This window comes from Accipiter gentilis, chromosome 29 (assembly GCF_929443795.1).
Source record: "Accipiter gentilis chromosome 29, bAccGen1.1, whole genome shotgun sequence".
In the NCBI taxonomy this organism is placed as follows: domain Eukaryota; kingdom Metazoa; phylum Chordata; class Aves; order Accipitriformes; family Accipitridae; genus Astur; species Astur gentilis.
In genome coordinates, this window is record NC_064908.1 from 1,293,518 (window position 1) to 1,314,274 (window position 20,757).

General features: G+C 41.8%; 1 protein-coding gene across 9 annotated transcripts in view; it reads left to right on the top strand.

Annotated features, from left to right (window-relative positions):
• The window catches only part of KCND3 (potassium voltage-gated channel subfamily D member 3), a 139,019-nt gene that overhangs the window by 64,924 nt on the left and 53,338 nt on the right, over positions 1-20,757 (top strand). The gene's annotated exons all lie outside the window — the stretch shown is intronic.

Consider the following 20,757-nt stretch of genomic DNA (forward strand, 5'->3'; position numbering starts at 1 on the left):
AAAGTAACAATGTTTTTCTGATGCACTGGTTAATAACCTGCTGACAGGTCTTTCTCCACTATACTCAAAAGACACACCAAAAACCTCATTACAGCAAAGTCCAGGTAGCTTGAGTAATGTCTGCTTTTATTTATTTGTTTATTTTAAATGAAAATCACTGTTACTTTTCACTCCCGACAGAATTTTACATTTCCTATTCAAGTCAGCATATGATAAAATAGCAGAATATTCACCAGTGTCAAACAGAGGATTTTAGAAATAAGCTTCAGTGCAATGTGAAATATTATAACAATTATTCCTTGTGATCAGGATGTTAATCTTCCTTTTTCAAATACAACCCAAGGTTATCAGTATGATCTTGCAGTTTCTTAAAAAATTTCAAAACAGTATTTCTAATCACACAATTCCTATTTTGTGAGTCCCTGGGTTCACTGTGATCAAAAATCACTGACATAATTTAACTCAGAGCCTCCCATTTCCGCTCTGTGCAGATTTCCAACTTAATAAAATCTAAATTTGTGGGTGTTTAAAGATAGCCTAAGTAACATACATACATATATATGTGTGTGTGTGTGTATGAATACACGCATGCTTACATACATACAAGCTTAATTCAAAAATGTAATGGAAAACATTCCCAGCCCTAGTTACCTACACTGGAGATACATGAGAGACAATGAGAAGTCTCCTCAGTATGTCCAAAGCAGTAAGAAAAGTGAAAATGTTTAAAACAGACCAATGTCCAGAAACAAGTACAGATGAAGAATATTTTTACTGACAAAGCCCTGTATATCTGGATCTAAGAGTCTGGATAATTTGATGAGTTATTAACATGCTAATGTGAATGTAATCAAATCTCATGACTTAAGTGTACAGGGATCACCACAGGGAAATAAATAATGAAATGTTTAATTTTCCCTGAACTCTCAAGTACCAGTTTGCTGAAAATAGCGCGTATCAGGTGGGATGGACATGAGATTGTTTCTGCCGTGGCACAAGGTGTGATAAAGAGAAACGGAAAGAGAAAGCAAACATATGCAGCATTAGTTTTCCATACTGAAAACATTTTCCAATCCTACACAGAGAAAATAACCAGAATATAGCAGCAGTGTCATCAGACCCTAGACCTACCCTGCTACATGCATCACATCACATCATCCCCTTCATAAGCATGACAAGTCAATTCTGATGCACCAGCATTTAGTGTTTCCCCATCTCTGCCAGGTATGCTCTATCTGGTACAACCTACACCAACTTTATGTCATTACCTTATTTCAATGGCTACAAAACCCATGGGTAAATATTTGGTTTCTGGAGCCTTTTATGACCTGTTTCGCTCCACTTCAAATATTTTGGCACAGAAATAGCATTAAAGAGCTAAACAGAACTTGTTACTCATAATATCCCTTTAATCTTATAAACAGTGTTCAGCAGATACAGATCTCAGCAGTGCCGTAAGATTAATGTCCAGGGCCCAGCTCACAAGGAAAATGATGCTGGGTGAGCAGCTCCATGTAGCAAAGCATATTTCTCAAGGTGACATGACCCCACAGAAATATTTGACAGTGCATGCTGCACATATTGAGAGCTAGAGAGTCACCCTAAGCACATAAATACTGTTCAGTGCAGAAAAGGCAAGAAAAACTGTACTTATGGCAAAACTGCGGAGATGTTTTTCTCTGAACTTAGAGTCTTGGCAGACACTAGTGACTGTGGCACATTATGGGGGTATGGAGGACTTATGCAATGGTCCAGAACCCAACAAGATTTGTTTCACATATTCTGTTTTGGTATGACAGAGCACAGGGTCGGTCCTCATCACACAGACAACAAATTTAGGAAGGAGGGAATTGAAGAAAACCCAGGAGAAGATTTCACTTCTCTTAGCAAACCCTTGCATGAAGTGGCAACATCCGGACTCCTGTTTCTTTCTCCGTCATGTTAGCAGTTTGCAGTGCTTGCCAGGCAAGAAAGGGAATGAGCTGGAAGCAGCTGAGCTTTCATCAGCCCCCACAGCCCCAGAGTTGGCCAGTGACCCCCATTCCAGAAGCAAATCGAAACCTCTCCCATCTGCTGGGGCCAGAGTGAGTAGGATCAGGCGACTCACCCTTCATTGGGCTGGCACAGATGAAGCACCAGGCAAGGAGTGGGATGCAAAGACTCAACTGCCAGCCCTTGCACAGGACACTGGTGTGGTTTTATGCATTCCCCTCTAACCAGCAGCTTTCTCAGCCATATGATGCTGATAACAGCCAGCATTTTCTCACCTCAGACAGGGACTATGAGACTAATGTGACTAATGTCTGAAAAGAGCTTTGAGGCAGCTGGATGGGAGCGCTGGCATTATGATTAATTCCATAGACTCCTGTGGATTATAATAAGCATGAAACCAAACCATTGCACAGAGGACATATGATATTATAGTGCTGTTGTCTTTGTGGAGTTTTAGCCTTTCAGCATCAGCTCATAACCAGCGAGAGGGCTACATGTTCTGGTCTAGGACACTCAACAGCTCTTCATGTCTTCCTAGGGAAGGGTACATAACAAAAGCTAACAGCACACACTAGAGAAGCCAATAGTACAAGTCACTACAAAGTCCAACTAAGACAAGAGCCTGAATCACATTAAGAGTTCAAAGACAGTGATGAAAACAGTACGGCACCCATCAGGGTCGACAGTGGGGCCACAACAGCATTCGCAGAGAAATAACTCCTCTTGCTGGGACGAGAAGTGTGCCACAAGTGAGAACACCTCACCACCCCTGCCGGCTCACCCCTCTGCTGGGTTCAGGCTTCTGCTCCCGGGGCCAGGAGGCTCCAGCCGGCTGCTGCCAGGCTGCTCATAGGGGTCAAGTGTGAGCTCTTCCCTCCCTGAGCCAACACTCCTGCTCGGACAACCTCTCATGTTTCCCAGCTATGGCCAGACCATAAGGCATCTCATAGGCAGGAAGGGTGACCAACCCCATCCTATCAATATAAAGGTAGCCAGTGAACAGAGGAAAGTCTCTTCTTCTGCTCTACCTCTTTAGCAGAGGGGAAGATACGGATTTGCCCAAGGTCATGCAAGAAACAATTAGAGCTTCAAATAAAATGCAAGAAACATGGGTACCAATCTCACTTTCCACTCACCATCAGGGCCATCTCTTGCAAGAAGCACTTCAGGGCATCGTGGCACATCAAAGCAGTATCACAACACACATTGCATCTCAGCTGATGCAGTCTTTGGCAAAAATTATATTAAGATGGGCTGTTTCAGTAAGAGAGGGATCTCCAGTACTTGTGAAACTGTTTCTTGAAAATAGTATGTTATACTAAACTATCAGCTTTCCTTCGTCACTGACCAAAATGCATTTCTTTTCTAACACTGTTCATGGAAGGATGCGATAAGTGCAAACTTTCACTTACAAGTTTTGGGGTTTTTTTAATTAAAAGAAGAATGTTATGTGAGATTAATTTTATATGCAAATTAGCTCCCTGTCTGAGAAACAGTTTGTCTACAACCACCCCTGTGGTCACAGGTACCGTTGCCTATGTATGTGACCTTCAAGGCAAAATCAAATTGCAATGATCATAAAGATTAGATTATGAACACACACAAAATACAGTGTTCACAACATCCACTAGTAATCCCACACTCCTGCCTGGCTACAGACTCAGTGAAATGTAGCCAGAACACACATTCTCATCAGAATTACTTCCTTCCTGGGAAGGACAGAGATATGGTACACCTCGCAAGGGAGGTGCAACAGAGCTTTAAATAACCACTTACAAACTTTCTTTCCAAATAAAATTACAAGTCAGTTAATGCCAAGAAATCCCAGGCTAAGACTGATAAAATAGTACTGCCTTCTGCATTTGTGCGAAAGGAATTAAGGAGTCATGTGAAAGTTTTTGGCACAGCAACCAGGAGGAGAGGGAATTCTCACTTCTGCTTTTACTGAGAACGATTGTTTCAAAAGAAAGAGCTGTGGTTTGGTTCTAGCATAAGACATGCATGATTTGATTAGGGTCAAAGGAGTTGCAGCCATTTGCAACGGGGGGAATTTAGCACAGGAACTTTGTATCTGAAGACTTCACCTGAAGTCCTGTATGAAGCAAATTTTCCTGCTGGGTTACAGCAAGACTGAAGTCAGCAGGACGTCAGGGTTCAAATCAGGTATCCACAGACTGGTAAAATGTTTCACCTCTCTTTGGCCAGTTAATTTAAAACAGGATTAATAATTCCTGCATGATTAGGATTTTATGAAGCTTAATTAATTAAAGGTCATAAAATGCAATGAGACCCGCATATGACAGATACCAGATAAATCCAGACTATTAGTATGTAAGTCACGCTGTGTTTGAGACTTATAAGCAGCTCTGCAGAAGGACTGCTAAACTAAGCCAAACCGCGCTCCCCCTCGCCTCCCCCGCCCCAGGGCTGCAATGGGGTGCTTGGCTGGGGCTCAGACAGGAGCAGAGAACCCCTCATAAATCTAGACGGGAGAAAAGAAAACCCACAAAGGCAGAAGCGTGGATTCACGATGGGCATGGGTGCAAAATACCCGGTGTCCAGACTGACTCCCGAGGATTCATCCAGCACCACGCCAGCGTGATTTGTACAAGCATGCTAAGTGTGGGGTATGTCGGTGCGGCGGTGTGTGAGTGTTCGGGCACAGAGAGCTGTGCATATCCAGACCTGAGTGTGTGCACGTATCACTCAATTCAAATGAGCTCACTGTTCTCCAGTACCTTTAATTACTAAAAACGCAGCAAATCCCCTTAAATATGCCAAATTGGGGTGGGCAGAAGGGGCTGTTCAGGATTGAAGGAGGATAAAGAGAATAAAATGCAAATCTCCCTGCAGTTTATACTTATGACTAATACCTATCACAACAGATTCATTTGGAAACACGCTTGTGACGTTAAACTTGTCAATCCTCCCCACCTCTCAAAGCCTCTGCTCTGTGACATGCCTGTGCCAGCTTCTCGAGGCCTGCACAACAGTTGCTCAGAAAATGCTGCATCTCTCCAGCTTGGGATCCCACTGCTAGGAGTCAATGCTTGAGAAGCAGCACCTGCAGCCGGAGACCAGTTTTCAGTGTATGAGTTGATGGCATCCTGAAAACAAAAATCCGAGCCCTGCAAGGGTTTATGAATAAGCATCAGGCATCCTTAATCTGCAAAGCTGGGTTCGGTGATCCCGAGTTAACCACGCAGGCAGCCTGCAGCTGCTGCTCCTTGCAGAGGCAGGGCTGGGGCTGGGTCAGCCACCCCGCTCACAGCTGAGCTATTTCGGCAGTTCTCTCCAGCTTCCTCCTGAGCTCCCACCACCATGGCTGTGTGACATCCAGTGTACCACAGGGGTGGCAGGGAGGGGACTGGTGCTGCATTGGGTGTCCTGCTGCATTGGGAAGCACTGGGTGTCCAGCAGCACCCCAGCACTTAGCCAGTCAACCCAGGTGGGAATGAACACGTGCAAATGCCTCCAACAGGGCCAAAGCTAGAGAAGAAACTGTCTGAAACTGGTCTGAACTGGTGGGGCACCTGTCTAATGGGATGGCACGCATGGCCATGGCACTACGGTGAATAACCCCAGACCACAAAAGCACGTGGAAGCACAAAGGGGAAGAACAACCTAAGGGAGAAGGCAGATTATTCACAGAAGGAAAGGCTAAAGCTGCAATCCAAAAGATATTAGCATATGAGTATCCCAGCAAGCTAAAAAAAGAAAATGCTGTACAAGGAGCTGAAGGACCTCAACATAGGTATAAACTGTCCTGAGTAATTGCACATTTGGTTAAGCTTTTAGGAAATCCTGCATCTTCCTCTAGATATCAGACACTGGGAGGCAGGTTATAGCTTGGCCAAGGCTAGGCAAGACGGTTGAGTTAAATTAAGCTCCTCTGGGGGAAATTCCAACTACTGAAGAAAAGCTTCTGCCCTGAACAAGCAGCCAGAAGACCCTTCTCCCACCTTGGGATCTGGATTGTCAATCTCCGTCCTGGGGTCACAGAAGCTGGTGGGAGCACTCGAAGGAGACAGCAGAGCCAGGGGGTGGCAATCTGTCCTTCCTTCTCTAAGGCTCTAGCCCACAGTTTCCAGCAGCTACTAAATGATTTGAGAGCTGCAAGCCTATGATTTTTCGCTGGAAGTTAGAATCCTAAATCCAGTATGTAACACCACCAGCCACCCCGCTGGGTGATGGATATGTGACAGCACGAGGCCCTGCTCTGTTCCATCTCCACAGAGGAGCTCCGACTCAGGCTCCGGCTCTGCCTGTTTCCTATTCAAAGAAGTTTGTTGGTTGAGAAAGGCTCCAAACCTCTTAACAGACCACTTCTGTCTCAGTAAAATTATCAGGAAGGGTAAGAGTGCAATTTATAACTATAGAAAAATAAACTGGCCTGCATTTGAATAAAGCCATGCCAGATCCATATATGTCTGGATTTGCTTTGTGAGGCAAGGTAGCAATGGTCATTTAGGCATCCTGCTTCACTAAGAACCCCGTACAAAAAAGCTTATATCCTGTGAATCTATATAAGTACATTAGAGAATGAAAACTGCATTGAGATTAGATTTCCATCTCTTAACATCTACGTACATGACAGATGGGATTAGTAAATGAACAGACCACTGAAGGAAGTAGGGAGGATTAACAATGGAAAATAAAAAAGGTCGATAATCAGTGGCAGCTCTTTGGAAAAGAGAGTTAGGACAAATGACACAAGCGACTTCAATTTATTTACTTTGGCAAATGAGAGATGCAGAATATGAAAATGAAAGAACAATCTTCCTTTAATCTGCGGGAAAAGCGGGGCTGGGTACAGCCCGCACAGGACATCATAGCCACTAACGAGGAGAGAGCTCTCCAGGAACATGCTCTGACAACTCTAATCATCCCACGGCCTGGGAAGCTTAGAATCCAATTTCAGCTCCAGCTATTACTGCAGAAGTTTTAGTCTCCATTCTTATGCAAACAATTTGAGGGAATGATGGATAGATAAATAAATGAACAAATGAATAAAAATCAGGCTCACACACTGATGCAAAGGAACTATTTCTCATGGAGATGAGCATCACATGCTGGTCTGAGTTTGTGAATGACAGTCAGTATGAAGATGAACATGACAGGCAGAGGTTATCCTCCTGCTTATGCTGGCTTTAGATCAAGTCCAGATTTTATATTCCAGACACAGCAACAAGGAAGCAGTGACTGCTGTATCAGTGAGTGCAAATTGAGAGGAAAAAAAAAAAAAAAAAAAGAGCACTGTTCTTCATTTATGTTCCGACAAAGAAGATCTGACCTATGAAGTCAAAATTTACAAGCAAGATAAATAAACGGACAGTGTCTGATTCTACTAGACCCAGGCAATGTAATCTAAAACAACACTCACTGCACAAAAGTCCACCTAAACATCTGTCTGGGCTCCAGCACTGACCTACAGCACATGTTTATAGGTTATTTTCTTTTTAACTACACATTTGTAAGTTTGTGGATCCTCAATTCCTGCAGCAAAAGGGTCCACAGTATTTTTATGCACTGTGTAACAAAGTACTTTCCGTTGCTTCAAGTTTGATAGTGCCTACATCAGTTGGTTGCTTCAGTGAAACAAAAGCAGTTTGGATACACACTGATCTTGGTACTTTTTGTTTAGGAAGATTTTGAGAGAGGGGAGGAGATTCCCACCGCATCTTCTGCACTGGAGGTACTGACTGAGAAGGACATGGGGACAGGAGTCTACCTCTACTCCAAAGTCACTGAGAGAGGGACTGAACTCCAATGTCCATATTCAGTCTCCCATCTCCTAAACTTGTGTTTTACACACCTGGCTGCCCACTTGTTCCTCAGTTATAAAGCTTCATCAGAAAAAAAAGTAATTGATACAACTCCATTTTCACCAAAACGTCATGTTTTTTCTTTCCAAAGGAGAATGAAACTGTACTGTTCCCCTCTGTTCAGTGCTGCACTTCATATTCAAACCTACACAGTTCCTGAGTCAAAGACGTTCTGCCCTTGGGCTCCTGAAAACACACAACACTCTTCCTTTTTCCTTTTCTTCATTTTGAGAGAGTGAGTGAGAGACCTGTGCCTTCGCTCCCTCACAGCCAAGACAAGAAACAACCAAGAATGAGAAGTGCTGGAAGAGCTGGCTAACATTTTTTAAAGCTCATATCTGTTATTGTTTTCAAATGTTGATTCAGAAGAAAAGACATACAAAAGTCAAAGAATGTACAATCTGTGTTTCAATCAGCCTGACTGTCCTAGGATTTTCATCATTTGAATTTCAGTTATTCAGAATAAAAAACTTTTTCATCAAAACGTCACTGGTTCAATACAGTGCAGGAAGCTTAGAAAAAGAAAACCCCCTAACCACCAGCAAGGCTTTCTTGCTTATGGTATCTCTTCTGGATATGTTAATCCAAATTCTGTTAGGAAGGAGATTCATTTTTACCGTTTTACCCCACCCCCCAAATAGCCACTAACCGGTCTTTTTTGGAACAACCCCCTATAAACTGCCACAAATTTGATAGAATAGAAATTGCCTTCTGTGACAACAGCTACGTCCAAGCCGGGAGCGGGTTAGGGGTGCTTGTTTTGGACAGCCACATGGATGATGCTTCCAGGCTGTAAAACTGGTACCTTTCACGTACACTAAATCATTTCACTGGCACCAAAAGGAAATTAAAGATTATTTTATGCAATCAGCTTTTAGTCCCTTTACAATTTTCTGCATTAATATTAAGATATATACTCTCACTTTTGTCCAGACTGTAAAAAACACATGAATTCAAGATATTTAAAAGTTATTTAAGACTTGTGCCCTCTGAACAGCTCTCTCAGAAGGTGAACCATTAGGTCTTGGCCTCTCATTTCAATCTGACTCTAAAACACATTTGCTGCTTGTTAGCAGATTAACAGATGAGACAGAGGGGAGTTAAACATAGCCAAGGTGTGAAAAGTAATTATAGGCTGCTGCATCAGGCTGGGAATAAGAAAAGACAGTGTTAAGTGTCTGCTCTAAGAGGTGATATCTATCTTTACTGGAAGAAGAACAAGGCATAGCTGAACCTGTTTGTATCTTAAGCAGTTGACCTGAATCTCATTCTGTACCTCCAAGTGAACACTCTTCAGACTGGCTGCACTTAGATAAACTTTAGTCTCCTCAAAGTCTCCCTTTTTGGAGTCACCTTTTGGGAGAGTCAGATTCTGCAGCTGACTCCGGCAAGAGATACTGCTGGAAACAAGGGCTGCGTTGCAAGCCTAGTAAAAACAGTAGCAAACCAATAATGATTTCAAGGGACAACGAACTTTCATTGAGAAAATGGTGTGTGTGGGGGTGTGTTTGGTTGTTTTCTTTTTTTCAAATCAATGAAGAGACATACATGATCGCTTTGCTTGGAAAGGACCAATATTCTCCCAAATTTGTGCAAATGAAAGTCAGCCAGTCTGAAGTGTCTGACTTGTAAAATAACAAAACCCCTCCAATTTACACTGCAAGAAGTGAAGTTCCTCCAGTCTCTAAGCCATGTGAAGCAAAGACCATATTACTCTGAAGCTTTAAAACATTCTAATGAGAAAAGAGCACTGCCCATTACTGTTGCATACTCGGGAACAGGCCAGCAGGATTTTATTGGCAATCATGAAAAGAGCCATTTGTGGGAAACTGGCTCAGACTACCCTTAAGCCATCTTTCCATCAAAACTGTCTTAGTGTTGTTCCTTGCTTCTTATATCGTATTCACCTGTTGTCTTTTGCCCTGTACTATGATTGTAAACTCTTTGAGGCAGCATTTATACCTTTGTTATGAGTGAAATCCAGGTGTCATCAAAGTCAGGGGTGATTTGTCACTTAGATCAAGAAAGGCAGCTTTTCATCACATGCGATTTTGCACAGTGTCCATCACACCAGAGCCAGGGCATCCAAGATTGCTCTTACACAAGTAACAGTGAATGATGTAATATTATGTGCCCTAGTAGCTGTTATTATTTGGTTACTTTATTTACGGATTGGGTCAAAACTTTGTTGTTGTGAACCTTATGCATCTTGATGCAAATTCACATCAAGAATGTGAGTAAGACTGTATCGGCAAGTAATATTTTACACCAATTTTTCATCTATTTTAAACCTGTATAAATAACTGCACAAGTTGCAGGGCAATGGAATATCATTCCCTCTGGGGTTGTATTTCTTTCTCTAAGCCACTCTCCTGGTTCCACAGAGGCAAAGCTCTAACGTGGGAACTGTATAGCAAAGACGACCAGAAACAGAAGAAAAATATTTTTTTTCTTTTTAAGACCCAAACCTCACCAGCATTCCAATGATGAGATAAACATTTCTGCAATGTAAGGGAAGTAGTTTAGGACTAGTAATTCCATCAGTCAGAGGTTATGACTTATGCATTTTTTGAGTTCATGACTGATTCTTTATGCATGCACAAGAGCTAATTGCATCCAAGAGAGTTCTGTGCCTGTTGGTCTGGAGGTGTATTGCCATATGTTTGATGTATACTTAATTAACACAGTGCAGCTGCACTGCTTTCCATCTGTATTATAGATTAGATTTCTATTACATATCTAGGCAGGAGTCCCACAATTCATATTTATTAAAATAATTACCCCAAGATTTAGATGGTTGGAAGTACTCAGTCAAGCAGCCCAGCATTATTTTGCACACGGAATATTATTCAGCTATGAAGCAAAACTGAATAGCATGAGTACTTAAGTGGTTGACATGCATGCAGTCAGAACATCAGGCTTGCAGACAGAGGTTAAAACAGAGCCTGCTGAGCATCTTTTCCAGGTACTGGTTCTTAAAATACGAAGATTACTGAAGTGCGACTTGCTAGTATATTCACATTCAGCATCAGATTCAGATCTTTTTTTAGCTTCCGGCAATCTTTCTCTCTAGGCGTTGGAAATTTAATTTTAAAATTCAATTTGTGTAATGTGCTCACTGGTCTTTAGTATCTGTTTATGAAGCACCTGTGGTTCAAAATTCATATGCTTGTGCAAATTGTCACAGGTGTAGAAGTTTGAGTAAGGGTGCAAACTGCACATATGTATTTCAGTCAAGTATACTTTCAGTAACTTTTTTCCTGCTGTACAAAACCAGCTTGCATATAAATACACTGAAGCCACAAGAACAGAACAAATCCAGAATGCAAACACATGAATTAAATGTGACCTAATTGCAATGTTTAGATCCAGGATCTAATTCCAACCTCAAATACCTTTTTGACAGTCTGGAATACTAGGACCCAAAGCTGTGGTTTGGGTTTGATAAGAAGGGGACATTTATCATTTTATGTGAATGTTATTGTCTTGTCCAACTCTGAACTGAGGAAGTAATCTGACTAATTAAAGTCCAAATCTATGCAATTATAGACAGCAACGCATGGCTGAGAAATAATCAAATTTACTTTTCTTATCCATTCATAAAGTCATCGCTATAATTCTGTAAGCTGGTTAAGACCTGCACATAGGAAAGTGAAGATTTCCAATTACCTGGAGAGTACAAAGGGCACGGCACAGCAGCTGAAGCTGCTCTCACGCTACACTTCACTGATATACTGCATGTCTCAAAATGGTGTTTCTGATCCCATGCCAGGCAACAGCTATTGTCTGCTAGAAGCAGACTGGAGATTGACAGTCACTTCGGATAGGCTGATGAATAGATATCAGCTGGCAAATGGCACCTGACAAATATTTTGGCAAAAGGCACTGATGTGAAAGACCTTGCGAGTTAAGTTTCCCAATGAAGTTATCAGTATGTATTTACTCTTTCAAATAAGCTGGATTTTTAGGTCTCTTAATTTGGGAGTTCAAAAGTACTCTCCACCTGCCCAATATAGTTTTTGTACACAGAAAAGGTAAATCATAAAACAATCCATCTGTGAAGAACTGGGTATATCAAGAAAAGGTGCAGTTTCACACACGTCCTTGGCTGGGTCCTGCAGCAAGGCAAGCTGTGCTACTGGTGGAGTCCACAGAGCCTGACCCAGAGGTCTGGCCAGGAATTTCCACAATGAGTGGAATAAAAGAGCTGGGGATAAGGGGGTAAGATACTTGGCATTTTAATGGCATGATTTATGGTATCTGCTGTAAAATGCAGCTTTTCTGCTATTAGCCAGTGTACTGTTTCCCCAAAAAACAGGCAGCAGAAAATTACTGTTTCCAGTTTTCTTGTGCACCATGCTAGATGCCATTGCACTGATAAAAAAAATGCTAAGATGTTGAGGTCTACAAATGTTATAGCAGGCCCCCAAAGGGGAAGGCGTCAACATGTCTAGACAGTATTCAAACCAGATCAATAACATTCAGATCTTCCAGCACCATTCCTGTGCTCCAAACAGATAAACAAGCTGCTTGGCTTGGTGTTTCTTGCACAGCTGTACCTGCCTGGGAACTGCAGGGGAACAGCACGGCCAGGGTCCAGTTCTGGGGGACTAGCTAACGCACTGGTGTCACGGCATTCCTTTGTTTTTTGTTTAAAGCCAGAACGGTGATCTGGGGGGAAGCAAACTTGTATACCACTTAGTAGTATATGATATTTTGGAACAAAAGTTAACTGAGCTGTAAATCTAGGAGATGGGGGGAATTACTGGGTCACTTTGAATCAGCTGCTTCCACAGCCCTTCTGTTAGGCTTATTAGCATAGAAATTTCTAACTTTCCAGCTGAAGAATTTTGGCTGGTTTATGTTTAGATTTGAATTACAATAGACTTGCTATAACTGGAGGGCAGAGATAGTGAGAGGCCTAGGAAATACGCTTAAACAGCTCGTTGCTTTTGTTTTCTTGGGTATCTTTGCCCACTTTAAGGGAACTGTTGTTTGAAAACAACACCGAGAGCAACAACAGTATTATTAAATATTAAATAAAATTCCAGGAGAGGATCCAAGAGAAGGAGCATGGCAGATTTTGCTTGAGAAGTTAAATGCAGTTTCATTGATCCATCTAGCAGCCACAGCTCAGAGGCTGCTTTGTGCATTAGAGCTTTACAAAAATCTCCAAATCCTCAGGAGCAGGCTTAAGGGACTTGATCCATGTGTCAAATCCCCAAACTGAAGCAACATACTGATAGGCCACAGCTGCAACGAAATGATCCTAAACAGCATGGAAGGTGGTTATTGTCACCCCAGAGGGGAAAAACAGACTTTCTAAGAATAACTTTAAAGTCCTCCTCTTGGCTTTGCATGCCCTCCTCTGCTCTCTGTAATGACAGCAGCCATAGCCAGCATGGGAAACATCATGATCTTTGGCTACACGAGTGACTACTGCTCTCTTGGCAAGCTGAGCAGTGGTACGGCAAAGGATCTGCAGGGACCAACCAAACCAACACACTCCTCAATTACGGGCAGAGGCACACAAATCCAAACCAAGCACTGAAAACGAGAGCCCTCTCCAGGAGAGGATCACACACACTCCAGCAGCCAGACTGTTTCTAGGCTGCCTGTCACTAAATCTCTTGGTCCTTTGAAGTAACTGTTTGGGGTTTTTTTTGTTTTCACCAAAGGCCACATACTTCAGCATACGGCAGTGGCACATCAGTAGAAGACCAGGAGCATGGTGTGCCAAAGCAGTTCAAGTAATTTAAAGTGCAAAGCTAAAACGTCCCTCCCCTTTGGTGCAAGCCTCTACTCTCAGGTGTCCTACAGACAAGCAACTACAATAGACTGTTTTACACTTGCCTTCCCCCCCCCTTAACTTTCCATTTTAATTAACATTACTATCTTCAGCCAAAGTAGTGCTTGTGACACTGTGCATTAACAGAAGCAGCAGAATTGCATCTCTTAGTAGAAAACACTATTTTGCAAATGAACCTAATCCTTTTAAGATTTTCAGCACATGAACACACATTTTCTTGCTGGCTGATGGTTCATTTTTATACCTGAATTTTCAGGCAACTCAGAATCATGGTAGAAAATTTCATGCTGCACTAAGCTGCTTATCAGCATCAAAAGAAATGAATTAAGATGGTTGGGAGAGGAAAAAAAAAAAAAAAAGGTTTTTCAAGTAATGCTTATGTTCCACTCAAAGAGCATATAAGGTGGGTTTGCTTTTCAACTTCAGGAGAAACTGTTCCCCCTTTTCTTATTCCTTTGAAGTACATCCAACCCTCAAAAGCTGTCTAAGAATAACTAGGTTGTTTGTACATAAAGAACTGACAGGGAAACTTTATAGCACAGTAATCACCAGCTCTCCATCCTACAGTATCCTCAGCAAAGGAGCATTAATAAACATTAAAGAGGAGCGTAAGCTAGGCATCTTTCTAATTAAGAGTGGAACAGCCTGCCAGACGAGGTCAGTCCCCACATGGGGTTGAAGGGCAGTGTAAGCATGAGAGAATAAATTCAATGTAAAGGTCATCTATATGGATTAAATGATCTGAGCAGTCATTTCCACACCCATCTTCTGCAATTAATATTTAATTAAAAATAGAAACACTATAAACTTTAGCTTTTAACCAGCAAAATTATTTCATGTCCCATAAAACCTTTAAATACAAGATCATGCATTCTTTCTCTCTCCCTATACAAAGTAGGCTTCTGTGGTTGCAAGTAACCTAATAGAGCTGAGCAACCCAAGAAAGGGCATTTCAAGGGCAGTCAGCCTTTGCATCTTAAAAAACCACTTGAAATCTGTTTCTAGTGACCAGAGACAGCATTTAACAGCTGAGGGTTGGGTTGGGTTTTTTTCCTTCATTCAATTGAGAATTAAATGCAATTTCTAATCAAACATTCATCAAAATACATAATGAACTTAAAGAACCGGACTAACCCAGGGCCACCAGCAATATCATGTTTCAGAGTAGAAGGTGATGGAGAAAAGGCACTTGAGGATGCTTCAAGTGCAATCTGCTGGTCTCCTGAAGGCATTGCCTTGCACTAGACCTGGAGCGAGCTGTTGCTGCTGCCTCCCAGCACAGCTGAGCCAAGCCTGCCCGGTGCGTCCTGGCCCCGCTGCCCTCAGCTCTTCTCCTCGGGGGGACCTGTTAAGCAGTTCAGAACCGGCAGTTCCTAAAGAACTAATAGTAGCTTCTCGCTTTTCTTTGCATATCTCCCTGGACCTCTCCTAAAAGCGCCTCCAGCATTTGTTTAGTGTGATTTGAAACGTTCTGTCTCCTATGACTTTGCTGCCCAAGAACTAGGCCACTAAGCAAGTCACCAGAGGAATACTTGTTCTTCAGCACTCGAGTCCTTTGTAACCTACTTCGAAGTTTTTAACCTACACCATCAGAAAGAAGTTGGAAAAGGAGGTTCAGACTCACCATATGAATTCTTATGTTTGAAAAACGCAACAAAAAGTCACTTTGCCTCTACAATGAGTGACTGGTCTGAAGTTTGAGAAATTTAGGTCTGGTTCCCAACTCTATCACCGATTTCCCGTTTGACTTTCAGAAAGGCGCACACTCTCCAAGCTTCAGTTCCCTGTGAGGTGCAGATAATACTAACTTATTTTCATTTGAGCTGGAGATATTTTTCACAACACTATGAAAATTAGAAGTAATCTAGTTCAAAGACTTGTTTTTGCTTCCCTCAAAGTCAACCGTAAAATTCCCTTCACTTCAACAGTGCAGGATCAATGCTTTTAAGTGCTTGATAGAGCTGCTTCTCTATATTCTTGGAACTTGAGGTCTTACTCTGTTTATTTTTACTTATTAAGGGGACAAAACATGAGATTTATCATTGTTTTCAAGGGTACCACAGATGTAAGTCAAAATCTCCATGTATCTGACTTCTTGAGGCTATTAGCCTTTCTCTTTGGTTTTAAACAACATTCTTGAGACGTGTGACCTTCTCCAGTCAGCCTTTCTGGTTTGCCCCCCATCTCAGGAGAGTCTGGGCCACTCTCTGCTGGTTATCTACTCACTTCAGAAAGCTGCTGTTAAACCTATCTGAACTTGTACTAGTACCCGGCTGCAGGAGCAGCCTGGGTAATCCTTCATGGAAGGAGGCAGAATCCTCAACATTCACAGGAGCATTCATCCATCAGGAAATGAGAAAAGGCAAGCAAAGGCAATCAACTTTTCCGAGATGCTAATAAGAAGGCACAATTAATCTCTTCACCTCTTACTCAACCCCTGCTGCATACATAAATTAAATTAGCAGCCATATAGATATACACACACACATATACATATATTTGTGAAATGCCTTTTGTTTTCAAGTTAGAAGTGCTATTTAAATCAGAGGGTAAGAGGTAAAACTGTTGGAAGTTAAGCAAAAGACAACACATGCAACATCATTTCTTCCATGACCCACCAGGCCCAGGTATTATTTACATTAGATTACATACGCATAAAAAACCCCTTCCAAAATCTTTTGAAGTATCAAATACTATTTGTTGCTAATTCTGGTTTGCAAACAATTGCCTAGCACTTCTGTTAAAATATGTCAGAGCTGTTAAATGCCTGTGTAAATAATAAATGGGAAGGGCATGTACTAAAACTAAGGTATCTCTGCATCAAGACATAGACAGCACTATGTTTTATTAATAACAATTTTAAAACCACAATGAGGTAGGAAAATGGCACCTCTGCCAGGATTTTAAATCCCTTGCTCACAACCAAGCACTGTCCAGAGGGTAACAGTCCTAACTTAATCATATGGACTTTACCAGAACATTTAGACTTGTACATATAGATTTAAGAGTTGTAATTATGTTTGGTAGTGCATTCATTTTCAGCTCCACATATATATTGATTAATAGGCCTAGGACTGATTGTGAATCCAATGTTGCTGGGTGCGGCAGAGCAATAGGTTACTTATGATCACTGCTTGTAATCACCTAGAACACCTTCTAACGATGTGCCTTTCTAGACAAGAAAACAATTTTCTATAATATGCTACTGCAGTTTACTAACCCCTTAAAAACAGGAAAAGGGAAAAATACTATTTTTAAAAAGCTTTTCCATGTCTAGCTTTGCTCCTTTGCATAGTCCTTTTGTTTGTTCTCTGCATGATCTTTGGGTAGTTTTATACCTTGAAACCATTTTCATAGAGTGCTCTCCTTTAGAAGACAGTGTAATCCCTACATGGAAAGCAGTATTACAACGATGCTGATAGCCACTAACTTTTGCTGCAGTATTTGCCACCTTAACTAGGTTATTGGCCTAGGCAGGCACACCTGTTCCCAAGTTAATACTCTACACACAGTTTAATACTTCAGATCTGAAAAAAGGGTTCTGCCTTTAAAATATAAACTATTCTGTGATATCTTTGGGACAGCTGCAAAAATCTTCCTCTGATTTCTATCCATGGTTACTTGTGCTATGATTATGGAAAAATATGTCATGGATGTGCGTGCACTGATTATTTCAGTAGAAATAGTCTTGTGCATTTCTAAAAAAAAAATAATTCTAAAACCCTTTAGGTACAATAGGCAGTGACAGACGGAGTCCAATTTACATAAAATGACACAAGCATCGAGTTCTTTTCAAGTAAGTCAAAGATTCAAAAATAGCAATATAAAATACTTTCAGCCTCAGGATGCGCGTGTATTACAGCTGCAAAATCTCTGGTGATGGATTATGATTCTTTCTACTTTTGCACTTCAGAAATTACTTGCTGGTATACAGTTAGCATATAACTCTTCACAGATGGCTTTGAAGAACAAACAAGAACTAGAGCGTAATCAGTTAAAAAACTAGGACTTGGGTATAACTTTTTTCACAACTCCGGAATTCAAAGATTCCCTTACATACAACAGATCGGCAGCATAGCAGCTGAAAGAACAGATTTTATAGCTCCTTTATTTAAAAAATTCTTGTTCTTTGCTTTCACATAATAAGAATTCCAGAAGGGTTTAGCTCCCACTTACATGCCCAAATAATGCCTAGATATCCAGAATATGGCCTGTATTGTAAGAACGCAACTGAAGAATGGTTATCACACGCTGTGTTGCCTACACCTGTATCCATGACAGACAAAGTAGTAAACAGCATAGTACTTCAGAAGAAAATCCTTGGTCTGATACAGAAGTTGTCCCCAGATGTTGCTCACTTCACCTATGACTGGCTCAGATGCAGTAACCTTTTCTATGCATGCATTTATTTATCCTGGTGTTCTCTTTAATTCCTCTGACTGTGTATGTAATAGCTAACGGTTACAGTGACAGCTAACAGCGGTGCTGATTTTCTTGGAAAAGGTGACACCATTTGTGTAAGCATTCTTCTAAACGTTCACATCTCGTCTAACCCTTAGTGCATGCTCTCCTTTTAGTGACGCTGTAAGCACTCATACTGCCTTGGGTGCGCAGCATCTCTCCTGCAAAGCCAGTTGCATCCACATCCTGAGCACCTGTTCCCGTAACACACACACACACACCCTGTTGTCTGTGCTAAAGAACAGACATGTAACATCGTTTTATGTTTCAGTATCTCACATATAGGCATTCTCACACATCCAGAAACTTCAGTCAACATGTGGGCCAAGAGCAGGTTCCCCTTTAAAATATGAAGTTCAAAAGCTTTTGTGAAGGTGTGGTATCTGCTAGGAATAGCACTGTGTTCATTATAGCATAGCTGCCTTCAAAGAGGAGAAAATTGAGATGTCTCAATTTTATATAACTAATGTTTTAAATCTGGAGTAATTCAAGTTAGTTTTATAGATGCCAAACAAATACAAATCCCATCTATGGATACAAGCTTACAATCGGACAGAGTATTTTACCTGGGAAATTAAACTGAAAAGAAAAGCTGCTCCTAAACCCCCATATATATCACATTAAGACAAATTCCTCTCTGGGAACAGCCTACAAGAGTTTTGAGGAGTGCCCTGCCATCCCACATTGCACACACTAGAGTTATGCCCCAGAAGTTCATCTTTTCATTCCATGATCAAAATGCTGGAAAGCCATAAGGAGAGAACTGTAGCGAGGGGAGCTCCAGTGCATTCACAGCCAGGCTGAACAATCTAACAAATAACATCTTGGTACAAAACATCTTAAAGAGGCACTGCATAGAAATATGACTTATAAGAACACTGAGGCCAAAAATTTGAGCACAGTTCCAGGTCTCTTCTCTCTTTTTTTAAATATAAACGCTATCCTAAGGTTTTGAAATAGTGACTGCCAAATAACTCATGAATATAAATGCACTTTTTAAAATTAGCCAGATAAAGGCCAACCTTTACTTATATACAGGAGTGTGTTGTGTATGAAAAAAAATCACTGAAAGTCAAACTAGTGCGTTTACTTACTCAGAGGACTTTATAGGAATCTAGAACTGAAACAGCTGTGAATTAATACCTCATGAATATTAATGAACTCCCCAAACAACTTATTCTGCCCCTGGTGTAAATTGGAGAAGTGAAACATCAAAGCAGTCTCCAAAGAATGAATTTTGTTGACATTTTGCTTAGATTAAAAAACTGATCTTTGTTAAGTCACACCTAATGTTGAAATACCAGCGAGTCCAAAGGCAGAGAACGCTACACTGGCATTAAAAAGAAAAAAAAGCCTGATTGTTCCTGCAAAAATATCACAGAGATTTAAGCTTTGTTTAACATCCCACCACACCTGCCCTTCACTAGTGCTCACAGTCAGTCAGCCACGCTCCTCCAAGCCAGGAATCAGAGCCTGTGGTCCATCTGAAACTCAAGTTGCACAAACACAACTGCTCTGAGGTGGGGACACTGCAAGAATCCCAAACCCACGAAGCACTGGAGGAGTGAGAGAGCTCAAGAGCAATAGCGTTTCTTTGCAACTAGCTGATCTGGTGCTTTTTGACTTCAGCAACGCTGTTACTGCTCCAAGTGTCATGCCATAGCTGCCCAGACTCTTGCAAACATTAAACTCTGCATCAGACTTGGGACAGAGATAAGCATTTTTGTAGCCAATATCTACAAGTTAAACAAAAATTTAACTTCAGCCCAGCCTCAGAATGATTATCTTGCTGCTTACCAGACCATCATTTGAATTGCAAGTGTTCAGTCGTATTTAGTAAAAATAATCTATTCTTCTAAGTTTTTTCTTAGAGAGCATGCATTTCACTATTCACCCAGGATCTACCTGTTCAGTGTGCAGAGCATGCTCTTCACCATGCTACACACACAAGCTCTTAATTCAAAGGGAAACTTTAGGGAAATGTGGAAGACCTGTAGTCACTGGACCACACTCTAACCTGCCTGGCAAAGTACCCAGGCCAAAAAAGAGGAGCAAGTTACAGTAGCAGCCTGGGCTTACTTGTGTGCCAAAACTTTCTTTCTTTAATGCCAAATAGCACTAACAATGCTAAAAGGATCAGCAACAGCAAGCACCGAACAGGGCAGGAGTTCAGCATTTCGCACCACCGATTCTGCTACTCCAATGTGCACGCCTTTTGTCCGTCACGCCTGTACACCCCCGAAAGGCTTGGTCCAGCTGTCCTCCCCTCATTCTGGAGGAGGGAAGGGTAAACTTCATTACAGGGTAATGAGGTTGGTGTTAGCCCCTTGCTTATGATGGTGCAGGAGAATTCCCAGCGTCCCAGCTCAGGAGTCATCGGGATCTGGGAAGAGTACTCTCTGGCAGTGACAGAGGGGGAATTGGGAACCAGAATCCCAGCATCCTATTTTGGCCTTAACACTGGCTGTTCAGGCCATGCTTTCCACCAGCTGACACATTTTGCCCATCTGCGAATTATACCGTACATTAAACGATAAGCCCAAGACTATTAACCAGAGTGCAGACACTCCCAGGTCCCAAGGGAGCAGAGGACCGGACTGCCTGGACCATGCCCATACCTGCCGTTACAAAGCGCCTGCCTACCTGCGGGGCTGTGCAGGACCCGACCCT